The sequence below is a fragment of the Hipposideros armiger genome, unplaced genomic scaffold (assembly GCF_001890085.2).
Source record: "Hipposideros armiger isolate ML-2016 unplaced genomic scaffold, ASM189008v1 scaffold_51, whole genome shotgun sequence".
NCBI lineage: Eukaryota > Metazoa > Chordata > Mammalia > Chiroptera > Hipposideridae > Hipposideros > Hipposideros armiger.
Window position 1 is genome coordinate 1,399,566 of NW_017731401.1, and position 11,067 is coordinate 1,410,632.

Here is an 11,067-nt window from a genome sequence, read left to right on the forward strand (position 1 = left end):
GAACCGGGCCCTGCTGCTCAGAGCTGGTGTCCCAAGCCAACTCTTAACCAACACACCACTCGGCCGGCCCCCAGATTCTGTTTTTAATGACTACTATCTTAAGTTTCTACTCTCAAAATTTAAAACTAGTGAAATATTACAGGAAAAAGATATTCATAATCCACTTGAAATTCTGTTTTACCTTATCAAATTGTGCCTGATTTTAGCCCAAACAGCATAAATTCAAAACAACAACAAATTTTAACTAAGACATAGCTTTTGTGCTATTCTTAAATACATTCATTAAAGTGCTAATATTTATTAGGTTCAGCATAAAAGAGCTAAGACTATTGTTTTCAATTACGCAGGGTAGCACTTGCGTCAGTATGTAATTTTTAAATTTATCCTTACAACCAGGCAAATCTTCATCATTTGGAAAAAGGCCATTTTAGCAAGTTTAACAATAAATGTATAGAAAACATGTATAAGTAGGTGGCAAGTATAACTATGAATGTTGGACTTCTGCCCATTGATTCTAGTTGTTCTGCCTTTTTTATCCAGAGATAATGATGTATATTCAGTCTCTGTCATATTTACCTAGAAGAAGTCTTTTTAATCCCTCATTTTTCTCATTTACTGAGGTTATGTGTAAATACTACATAAGATGGCAAGTGGAAGCAAGTCTGTTTTGTCTAAAGATACCATTCATCTTAAACAAACACATCAGTCTGTCTTTGAAAGCATAATTATATGAGTTTTGTTTGGTGGGAGAGGAGGAGGATGGATAAGACAAAAGCAAATATATATTGCAAGTTACACGAACTGGTATGAAACCCCTTTAAAACTTTGATAAAATTTTCTGATTGTGCCTACTTCAGGGAATTGCCCCACCCGCACTTTTTCAGTGCTTCTTAACTTCCATTGCCACTGCCATACCATTTTTATGAAAACTTGCATTGATTTCTGACAAAAATTTCAAGGTGACCTTTAACCAGATATTTTATAGCACAATTCTCTAGAAAGCCATGTATGTGAATTTATAATTCCATATAGGAAAAGGGATATGTTACCTTATTTTAATTATTTCTAATTTTGATACCCTACACAGTGGAATAAAATAACTTTAACTTTCTATACTGTGAACTTTTGGGGGACAGAGGCCCTATTTAATTTCTCTATTATATTTATTCCCAGCACTAAGCACAAGTAGGTCACAAGTGATGACTGAAAAAATGTTTACTAAGCTAATGCCAAATGAATTCATCTTTCATTGCTTACATTTGCTCACTTACATTTATTATAAAAATTAATAATTTGGTATTGTCCCTGCCATCTTGTTTCTCTTTATGATCTTGTTGTTCTTTTCTTTCCTTTAATCCCTTTGGCTCGATTGATTAAATTTTTACCCTTTTCTAAAAGTGTCCAGTTAGAAGTTAAATATACTAGTTTTTCTCTGTCTACCATTTAATTTTAAGAAACATATTCGACCTTGTATTTTTCTGTTAATGTTGGAAATTAATTAAAAATTTATAATTTCTTTTCACTTCTCCCAGTCTAAGAACTTTAGTACTTTTAATTTGTCTCTGACCCCTACACCATTCAGCTGCCTCCAATCTGAAATTTTTATTATACTTCTCATTATGCCTCTATATTCTTAATTGGTAACTACTATTTAGACTTTATTTAATTTTACCTCTATTTACTCATCACTGTAAATGTCCAGATCTTTCTTAGATCTATTCTTTCATTTTGTTGTAGTGCTTCTTTAGACATCCTTTCAGAAATGGTTCTAGATTACAAGCTCTGAGTTACTTTATATGTAGATTATTTAATCACACTTCTCTTGATATCAAAAAGGATTCAAGGCAGAAGACACACTATTGTGCATTTATTCTTCAAGTGTGAAAATCAGTAAAGAGAACTTAACATGGTTCTGTGTGTGTTTCTATTAAGGGTGGACTTTTAATTTTTATTTTAAATGCTAAACTTTTTTACAGGTATGATTTGAATTTATAAGTCATGCTAAGAATTTTCTCTTGGAGCAAAAAAAGGGAATTTGTTAGTTATTGTACAGTTAAAAATATGTACTTTTAAAATATTTAATAAGCATCCTTTCTATGCAACAAATATCCAGTATTGAGAAGGAGCATAATAAATACACCACTTGGTTAGATGTATTAAAATATGCATTTTTCATGTTATAGCTTAAATTTGGCCTTTATAATTCTTGAGTTTTGCTTTAAGAGTATTTTTAAATTAAAATTTAAATTACATGAAAAGTTAAATTGAAAGATATATTATTATCATCTTTGATCAAATCAGAGTACAAGTCGCACCCCTTTTTAAATGTCATTATCCAGTTTTGGATCATTAGTTAAATTAACAACATATTAGAGTCATTCAAGGGATGAGGGGATTTCACTTTGTTTTTCTAGTTCACAAAGATTAATGTGGCAAAGACCTTCCATGTCAGTTTTGTTATAAGGGAAGGAATAGAATTATCTGTTGCGCAGATATATATACCTTTAATATAGACTATATTTTCTGATATTTCTCAGCCTTTTCTCATTATTTCGACTTATGGGTTTATTTATGTAAGGCTGTTGTAGAGCTAATGGATGACAGCAGTATAGTACAATATCAGCATCTTACTTTAAAAGCAATCAGGGAGTTAGGCTGACACAATAAAGAGTGTAGTTTGAGAAAAAAGGGCAATGAACAAAGGGAAATAAGGGCGAAAGGAAATTTGTCAATGTGAATAAATGAAAATAAAAGTAAAGCGCCTGCACATTTTTAAGACTTTGGAGTTTTACTGTGAAATAGCCTTCCAGAACAATTGTACCAATTCATACGCTCACCAGCTGAATATAGTTTTTTGTTGTGTTGTTGTTTTCTGGACACACTGACCAACTTCTGAGTATTACTATCCTCATATTTTCTTTACCAATCTGATAGGTGAAAAGTAGACTCTCATTTTTTTAATTTGCATTTTTAATGACTAGAGAGATTTAACAGGTTCTTCTTATGTATTATTGATCAGTTATAATTCTATTGTGAATTGCTTATTAACTTTATTGTTTGTTGGTTGGTGAGGCTAGGAGTAAGAGCAAGGCTTGAGTTGGACAGACTGTCATTTGGATCCTGGCACTGGGTATTTTGGGGCAAGTAATGTAATCTCTCTGAACCTCGTTTCTTCATTTGTAAAACAAGAATACTTATAATACCCACCTCAATGTTTTGAGGACGAAATAAAATTATAGTATATAGTTAAAGAACTTAGTAGAGTGCTTGGTATATATTAGTGATGCTGTTGCTGATGAAAAATAATGATAATGAGTTAAATATTTTTTCAATTGATTGCTTGATGTTTCGCTAAAAATTTTTTTTTCTTATAGAAATTTAAAAAATTTTATTGGTAGAGTGTCAGTCTTTTATAATATTTACTTTGGGATTATATTAAGAAAATTGTTCTTCACACCCAATATTATAAAACTATGATGGAAGTATTTTCTAATATGACTGAGTTGTAAATGAAATCATTAATTTTAGTGACTTAGAGTAAGGAAGTAGGCTGATAATGTGTTTGTTTTTTTTTAATTTTATTTCTTTGCATTTACTCTGTCAGAAAACATTAGTTCACATATTTAAGAAGCTATTATTTTAAAATTTTTTTAACTTTGACAATATTCTCCCCTAGATTATTTGTATTTTTAGGAAGGTTCTCTGTTCTTTTATACAATGCTTTTGTGTCCATTAGAAAATGGCTCTGTCCTTGGGCCAGCATGTTGGAAAAGCACCCTCTCTATCCCCTGCATCTGAATGACTTCTCTGGGTCAAGGCAAGTGCATGGGCCTGGGAGCAGGGGGAAGATGAGCTGGGGTTTAGCTCCCTCTTGTCTCTTCCACCAGCTTTTTTGTTTGTTTGTTTGTTTGTTTTGTACTGCCCAGATTGCACCATGTTAAGAGATGGCCCCATGTTTCAGTGTTATCACAAAATGACTTTTGAAATAAGATTAATTTGGAGAAATTAATCATTCATTTATCTGAATCCACCTGCATAATTTAACTGAACTAAGCAAGCTTTTATACAGGTAATTTTACAAAAGAAAAGAAAAGCCGTTTTGTTTGAATACTGTGAGCAAAAAATAAGAGCGCACTGGCACCCACCATACAGTGTCAATTCTTCTACCCTGGGTACTAGTTCATGTGCTCTTAAGGGTTGATTTCCTCCGCCTAGTAAATAGTGATGTTAATGACCCATCGGAGGCCATGTATTCTTGAGTGTTTTTCTTGTTATGGGAAAATTGATAGGTATTATGCTGAGTCTTCAGCAAAATGTGCTTTGCAGAAGTCTCACCCTCTAACTACTTAACTATCCTATGGTGCTCCTCTTTCTTACCCCTGTATAGCTTATTATTCATGGTTTTCTTACTAGCCTTGCAGCCATTTTTTCTGTGTTCCTTAGAGCTCTCATTACATTGTAAATATCATACATTCTCTTTTATCTTTAAATCACTTCACTAAATGTTTCCTTCATTTCCTTGCTTAGAGATCTCTCTGCCAAGGTTCATCCTGTAACTGAATTTTTTTCCGTCAGCGTCGGTAGTAACTCTTCATACTTCTTTCAGAGCCCGTTCTCCTTTCTCATGTAAGAACTCCTCTTCTGAGTTTGCCATCTTGTTCAAACACTGACTGCCTTTCATCATTACTGTGAGTTATCAGCTCCCTGGTAATGCCCTTCTGTTATCGAGGATTTCAGTCTTCCACTCGTGATTCCTGCCATCCTCATGGGTGATTTCAGTGACCATGTGGGCAGTCCAACCAGCAACCGATTTCTTTACTTTCCGTGTCCTGGCCCTTTCCTTTTGTTCTCAGTCTGTTACGCCTCTCATTGTTTTATGTACCCCCGCCCTGTCTCTACCTCTGGGTAAAGAATAGAGATGTTTGTGAAAAGGTGTTTCTGTATCTGTACACTTTCAGTGTGGTCCGGTTGTTGGTTGTTACTTTCATGAAACATTGGAGTACATTATGAAAAGGATAGGGAACATGATTTTCCCACAAGTGCTTAAACAGCCGTAGGCACGTGTGGACCTGCACACCCTGTTAGAGGGGGGAGGAGGGGAACTCACCCGTGAAAGATAAGTGGAAGCATTCAAGGAGAAGAAAGAGCCAACTGGAGACAAAGGAACCAGATCAGCTCAAGCTAATAGTCAGTGGGTGCACCTCAGCGTTGGGTAGGCTCTCCCATAATGATTTTACTGACTACTATGACCAAAAGCTAAATTATTGTTTAGTTAAAAGTAAGGATGGGTTGGCTCCTTCCCCTGCAAATGAGAAGAAATGACTAGTGATGGTAGTGTAATCCTCTTCAGAGACTAGCAGCCGTTGTTGGTTAAATAGAAATGTTCATGATATGCTTCTAGCAGGAGACTTTTCATTTGTGACTTTACGTATGGAGACTAAAACATTTTGTGTGGATCCCCTGGCTCTGCCTTTTGCTCATAATTCATATTCATAGAAGTGATATTGTCATATCAAACACTGACCAGAATATGATATATGGAACGTTATCAAAGGGATGAGTAGGTTGTGTGTTAAAAGTTCATTTGTAAGTTGGCTTTTTAAAAATGTAGCATGCATTTTCCTATAGAAATAGCATAATAGAAAAATTAGATATCAAGGCCATTTCATCAAACATGTTTAACCTATAATGTACTTGAGATTACATAGCAGTTTCAGTGAAACATTTATTCAGAATTTCAGGTTGGGATGTCGAGAATCCATTTCCCATTCCACTATTTTATTTAAGTTAAAAAAAAAAAAGGATTCACTTAGCTCTAAGCTCCTACAGGAGTTTTGAGCAGATTTTATAGATGATTAGTTACAAGTTTTGCCCAAGCTAGTCATTAATAACAGAGGATTGAAAATGAATGTTTTTGGAGTTGTGGAGATTGAGGAAGCATGAAGACAGGTTGCTGGAAGAGTTATCGACATGCTTGGGGAAGTTATATAGGATCATGAAAAGCTGGATTAGAGAGAGAAAATTTGAGCCAGGTGCTAAAAGAAAATGGGAGAGTGTCCTAGGAACCTCCAGATGGAGGTGGGAAGAGGATAATGGAAGACTTCAAACTCAGTGTTTCTTGAATGATGAAGCCCTACAAAGCTTGCCTAATTTTCCATCCACAGTAGTCCTTTTACCTACCCCTGGAGTTGTTTACACTCGCTTTAAGCCCAGTATTAGCTCTGGTTACTAGATCCAATTTCATTTAGCGCAGCTTTTCTCAATCCTAGCCACACATATGAGTTACCTGAGGAACTTTTAAAAAATATAGGTGCCTGCACCCATCTTAGACAAATTAACTCAAAATCTTTGCAGTTGGAGCCCAGGCATTGGCATTATTGTAAAAGTTTCTCCAGTGATTCTAATGTGGATATAGAGTTGAGAACTGCTGGTTAGAATCAGAAATAATTACACAGGGTAGAAACAGTGGGTGTCTCTTTTGTGTACCGTTATACCTCTGCATCCAGCACCGTGCTTGACTAGTAAATAGGAACTCAGTATTTGCTTGAATGAAAGAATGAATCAATGAGTCAGGAATGAATGGATTTAATTAGCTCTAATTCCACATATTCCAGTTCAGCTTTAGGTTGCATTTGTGGCTCGTCTCTTTCTGACCTTTTCTCCATTCAGACAACTGATCTTCTGATTCTTAAGAAACTTTTCTGTTAACCCCAATTCATGTCTTCTCCCTCAGTCCCTGTTTCTCAGTCCTTGTTGTCAGGAACCTGTCAAGAACTGTGACCTTCTCAAGTCAGGCTCACCTTCTGAGACCCAGAACACTGCCCTTGAATCTCAGCCAAACAGCTGAGGGCCTGTAAGTTTGGCTGACATTTTGAATTCCTCAGTACAACTTCCCCCAGGTTCCCCCTCAGTGTGCTCATGCCCTCCCATTGCAAACTCCCTCTTGCGCTGGAACTAATTGTACTTTGTAAATGCATAGAAACAGTTCTTTTATGCAGCGAGGCTTGTCAATTATATGATTCATATCATTTTCTTCCTCCCTATTTATTGGTTACCTTTACTTTTTGTTTTGAAAAATATGCATTAACAGCTCCCACAATAATTGAAAATTACCAAGTTTCTTTGTATTTTTAATAGTTGACTGCTTTGTAGCACAGAAAGTTCATGAGTGTTATATTTTTGAAAATTATTACTTTTTTATTAAAAATTAAAAATATCTCTTTTTATCCTAGTTAATGGTTATGGGAATATTTTTTGGGGGGGGTCTGATAGTAACAGTATCATCCCTGTTTTTCTTATGTTGTATTTACCTTGCATATCTTTATTTATATTTAATCTTTTTTGGTCATTTTATTTTATGTGTATAGGCATATATACTTGCAGTGTTTAACTTTGATTTTCTAAAAGTAAAAATGAGTTTATCATGATTTAACTGCTTTGTAGGCCTACTTTTTCTGCTGAACAAAGAAATGTGAGCATTCTTTGCATGCCATCATATGTTTAGCTGTAATATTTTTATGATTTCAAATATATTTTAATACAAAGTATTCACAAATAAATTAATTTTTTTTGTGTGAGTATATACATACACACATTCAGTGTGTATATATAAATATACCCTGATTAAGTAGGACTATGTAGATTTGTGGGAAGGTCTTTAATTTACAGAAGTGTGGAATATGATACCATTTATATAAAACATATGTTTGCATACATGCATATATATGATTTAATGCTTATATATGTTTGAATATGTATATTTACATATTAAATACCTTTGTATGCTGGAGTTTTAAAAATTAGGAATGTATGCATTGCTTACTTCACACAAAATAAACTAATATGTTTATTTAAAAATATTCAAGCAGATGTCAACAAATTAGGCAGCTTAGATGAAATGGCCAAATTCCTAGAAAGACACAAACTATTGCAACTGACTCAAGAAGAAATAGGAACACTGAATAAACAATTAAAGAGATGTAGTACTCAAAAATCTACCCACAAAGACAAGGCCACGCCAAGATGCCTTCATTGGTGAATTCTATGAAATATTTCAAGAAGAACTGACAAGAAGAATTCTTCATAAACCCCTCCAAAAAATAGAAGAGGAGAGACATTTTCCAGCTCATTCAACAAGACCAGTATTACCCTGACAGCAAAACCAGTCAAATATCACAAGAAAAGAAAACCACAGATCATTGTCTGTTATGAATACATATACAAAAATCCTCAACAAAATACTAGCAAACCAAATACAGGAACATATAAAACATAAGCAGTAGAATTTATCCCAGGAATGCAAGGTTGGTTTAACATTTTAAAAAAGCAGTTAATATAATATACTACATCAGTAGAATAAAGGACAACAACCACAATTGTCTCAGTAGACACAGAAAAAAACATATGACAAAAATCCAGCAATCTTTCATGATGAACACACTCAACAAACTAGGAGTAGAAAGAAACTTCCTCAAGCTGATGACGAGCACTTATGAAAAACCAAAAGCTAATAACATACTTAATGGGGAGAAAATTGAATGCTTTCCCCCAAGACAAGGTTATTCACTGTTACCTCTTGCATTCAACATTGTACTAATATTTGACAAGGACTCCAAGAACACACAATGGGGAAATGATAGTCTCTTCCATAAATGGTGTTGGGAAAACTGGATATTCACATGCAAAAGAATGAAATTGGTCCCTTATCTTACACTACTCACAAAAGTTAACTTGAAATGGATTAAAGACTTAAATGAAAGCCCTGAAACTATAAAACTACTAGAAGAAAACATAGGGAAAAAGCTCCTGGGCTTGGATCTTGGCAATGATTTTTTGGATATGATACCAAAAGCACAAGCATGGATATGACAACAAAAGCAAAAATAAACAAGTGGGACTACATTAAACTAGAAAGCTTATTTATGCACAGCAAAACTAAAAGTCAACCTAAGGAATGGGAGAAAATATTTGCAAACAATATGTCTGATTAGGAGTTAATATCCAAAATATATAAGGAACTCATTCAACTCAATAGCCAAAAAACAAAAAATCCAATTAAAATATGGGCAAAAGATTTGAACGGACATTTTTTCAAAGACATAGAAATGGCCAACACGTACATGAAAAGATGCTCAACATCATTAATCATCAGGGAAATGCAAATCAAAACCTCAATGAGGTATTAACTCATATCTGTTAGAATGGCTATTATAAAAAAGATGAGACAACAGGTGTTGATGAGGAAATGGAGAAAGGGAATATTGGTGCATTGTTGATGGGATAGTAAATTAGTACAGCCACTATGGAAAACAGTATGGAGTTTCCTCAAAAAATTAAAAATAGAATTACCACATAATCCAGCAATTTGAAGGAAAAGAGATATCTTCACTCCCATCTTTATGTCAGCATTATTCACAGTAGCCAAGATATGGAAACAACCTAAGTATCTATTGATAAATAAATGGATAAAGAAGATGTCACACACACACACACACACACAGTCTGACAAGTAAGTTCCTTTTTTGATATCAGAGGGATTATTCATTATGAATTTGTACCAACTGGACAAACAGTTAACCAAGTTGACTATTTGGAAGTGCTGAAAAGTCTGCGTGAAAAAGTTAGACAACCTGAACTTTTCGCTAACAATTCATGGTTCTTGCATCACGACAATGCACCAGCTCAGCTACACGGCACTGTCTGTGAGGGAATTTTTAGCAGGTAAAACTCTCCCTACTCACCTGATCTGGCCCCCAATGACTTCTTTCTTTACCCGAAGATAAAGGAAACATTGAAAGGAAGACATTTTTATGACATTTAGAACATCAAGGGTAATACGATGACAGCTCTGATGAACATTCCAGAAAGAGTTTCAAAATTGCTTTGAAGGATGGACTAGGTGCTGGCATCAGTGCATAGCTTCCCCAGGGGAGTACTTCGAAGGTGACCATAGTGATATTCAGCAATGAGGTATGGAGCACTTTTTCTAGGATGAGTTTGTGATCTTAATTGTCAACCTTGTATTAAGGATATCATCATCTATGTTACAAATAATTTTCCCAGCTGACATTTTATTAGGCTTACTTATGCTGTTTTCAGGTTGGCACCGGATCAACAGCAAGGCTTTCATTAGGGAGATGGTTAAGAGCATGGGCTCTGGATTCAAATCCCAGCTCAGCCATTTGTTCGTTGTATAATCTTAGGAAATTACTTAATCTCTCTTAGCTTCTGCTAAAACTGATGTAAAACAATAGTGCCAACTTCATGGGATTCTTGAGAGGATTAAATGATTTAAGGGGCTTAGCATAACACCTGTCATAATTTAGTAAACACTCAGTCATTTCTGCCTGTTACTATTTGTGTTGCTCTTAGCAGGTTTAGCTCATCTTTTTAACAGCTCAGCAGAGATAAAGAAAATGATGTGGAATGAGTAAGAGTATGAATTATATTTGCTGCTCTATCTGGCTTCTTCCCATTAACCTTTACCCCAGGTGAGACTTGCTGGAGAGCATTTTACACAGTGGCATTTGGGCCTTATTTATCAGAACTACTGCCAGTGGGCCTCCCTTCCCTCTTATGAAATAGCATACTTGTCCTTATTTTGTTTCAACAACTTGAGAAATAGTTAGGTACTCATTGTGTAGGTTTTCAATTAAGTATACTTTTCAAATAAATAAAGCTTAGCAAAATAGAGTACTGTTTTCAGATACAGTTATACTTCATTAAGTTTGTTTTTCTACTTACGTAACAATGGCAACTGTTCAAGAAAGATGTATTCTGTGAACAAAAGGGTATTCCTAGCTCTGAAGAGGCCATTGAAATTTTAATTATTTTTTGATCAGTGACATTTTTCTCTCTCAAAAACTTGGAGGACTAGCAGCGGGAGCTTTCCATGGGGAAGTCTTACTTGTGTTGTTTCTTTTTATGTAAGTTTTATGTATCTGTTTATTCTGTGGGTGAATAAAATGTCCTCTCTATGGTCACTGGTGCATCCTTTGTACATATGTTACCCATTATACTTAGAGCTCCTTCTTAAAACCCCACATGTACAAATGAATGCAAACTCGG

The 11,067-nt window shown here is 34.8% G+C and overlaps 1 protein-coding gene across 2 annotated transcripts in view; it reads left to right on the forward strand.

Moving 5' to 3' along the window:
- The window catches only part of MSRB3 (methionine sulfoxide reductase B3), a 151,713-nt gene that overhangs the window by 103,592 nt on the left and 37,054 nt on the right, over positions 1–11,067 (forward strand). The window lies entirely within an intron of this gene.